Raw genomic sequence first — 2,174 nt, 5'->3', positions numbered from 1 at the left:
CTCAATATGGGAAAAAACGAAGGCCACTCAAATGAGAGCAAGCAGAGGCTATTCATCCAGCGTGCTACACAAGAAGTCGGCCACCATCGCGGGACAGGGAGGGGAAAGGTGTCCTAGTGGGGCAAAGAGAAGGTGTCAGGGGTGCCCTGATTGGAGGCCATGGGCACAGGGAAGCTTAGGGGGCTCACTAGAAGTGGGGTGTCCTTGGGACCTCCCTGGTGGTCCAGTGGTTAGGACTCGGTGCTTTCACTGCTGGGGCTCCGGTTCAATCCCGGGTCGGGGAGCTAAGATCCTGCAAGCTGCAGGGCCGGGCGAAAAGAAGAAGAAGAAGAACAGAAATGGGGTGTCCTATGGGACTGGTTAGAGGTGCATACCTGGTTTTCTCTGGTTGGTCCTAAGTTGGAAGCAGGGATGAGAGTCAGGGAAGCTGTCAATCATTAATCAGTTCTGGCCATTTGGGGCGACTGCTACAGGGGTTATCGTTCGGCTTCCTGGACCGGTTGTTCAAGATGGTGGTCTGATTTCCTGCAAGTCTGACTGCAGCTAGCAGGCCGGCTTCCTGGCTTGGTTGCTGTAAATTGTGGGTCAGAGTTCTATTTTTATAGATGCTCTGGCCATTATCCATCTGTACAGTCAGTCTCTCGACAACAACCCGCGAATATTACTCTGGTTTTTCAGGCAAACAAACTAGGAATCGAAAAGGCTAACTGACCCGCCCAAGTCCCAGAGCCGGTAAGTTTCAGAGCTTGGACTGGAGCCCACTGGTTTTGTGCTAATGTTTTCTCCCCTTCAGTCTTCTGAAGGCGAGGGTCCTGCCCCCTTAGCCTCCAGCTCCTATGCCAGTACTTTGAGCATGCTCTCAATAAATATTTATTAAAGGAACTCATACTAACGTTTGAGGCAACCAAGTAGAAATGCAAACAGAGAGTCGGGGGGCGGGGAGTTCCCTGGCGGTCCAGTGGTTAGGATTCCAGGCTTTAACTCTCACGGCCCGGGTTCAGTCCCTGGTTGGGGAACTGAGATTCCGCAAGCCATGTGGCGTGGCCAGAAAAATAAATAAAATAATAGAATTAAATAGTAAAGAGTAGGGGATCCTGGCTGAAGAGGCACCTGCAGTTAGAACTGCCGAGCTCTGGGTCATCTTCCCCTCTGGCATCCCACAAGCATCTCTGCACTCCCTGCTTGGAAGCTGAACCCACAGCTGGGCCAGTCGGACTGGGAGGGAACCGGCCTCTGGGAGACAAGAGCTGTCTGCCCACGGGCCTGTCCACCCCCCTGTTATAATCAGCGTACTGGGGGATCTGGTCCAACCTCGCTGAGTGAAAGGGACAGCCAAGAGCTGAGAAGGACACTTCCTCCCAGGAGCTGGCCTGGGGGCATGGCTAGGTGCTGGGGATGGGAGCCTGGGGCCCCGCTGGAGGCAGAATTCTAAGGTGGCCTCGTGATCTCCGTCTCTGTCCTCAAGAGTTATTCCATAATTATATCATGTTACACAGTCAGAGAGATTCCCGGTGTGGAGAGAACCATACCGCGGGGCAAGGGCAGCGGCCTGAGGGCGGGTGGCCTGATGGGTCAGGTGATGGCGGTGGGGGGGTGGGTCAGGTGACCTGGCTGCCAGCGGGTTCTGTACTTGCCCTGACACTCCACCAGCCCTAGTTTCTGTATCTGTGAAGGGAGGCGCGTTGGCCTGAGTAATCTAACCTTACCAATTATGATCCAGATTCCTTTGAGGCCAGGATGAAGGCCAGCTCCCCTGGGTTACGCGGGTCAGGTGGGTGTAGGGGGCTCCTTGGTCTGGGGAAAGAGACAAGCAGATGAAATCATTTCCGGATGTGGGTGTGGTATCCGCAGGCCCGTGTGATTCCCTCAGGGCCCCTCATCCCCTCACCCCAGCCGCCCACCCCGCCCTCCGCAGCCTCAGTTACTCTACAGCCTCAGGGTAGAAGGGCAACACTTAGGAAGCAAAAAACTGTGTGGCCATCGATCTTTCCCAGGGCTAGGTTCTGCTTCCTTCCCGGGCCCTGCAGGAGGAGGGGCGTGGCCACACCCGATAAAGACTTTCTTTTTTTGGCCACGCCTTTCGGCATGGGGGATCTTAGTTCCCTGACCAGGGATAGAACCGTTTACCCTGCGTGGAGCCTTAACCACGGGACTGTCAGGGAAGTCCCCTGATA

Source organism: Pseudorca crassidens, chromosome 19 (assembly GCF_039906515.1).
Source record: "Pseudorca crassidens isolate mPseCra1 chromosome 19, mPseCra1.hap1, whole genome shotgun sequence".
In the NCBI taxonomy this organism is placed as follows: Eukaryota; Metazoa; Chordata; class Mammalia; order Artiodactyla; family Delphinidae; genus Pseudorca; species Pseudorca crassidens.
This window is presented reverse-complemented; position numbering follows the sequence as displayed.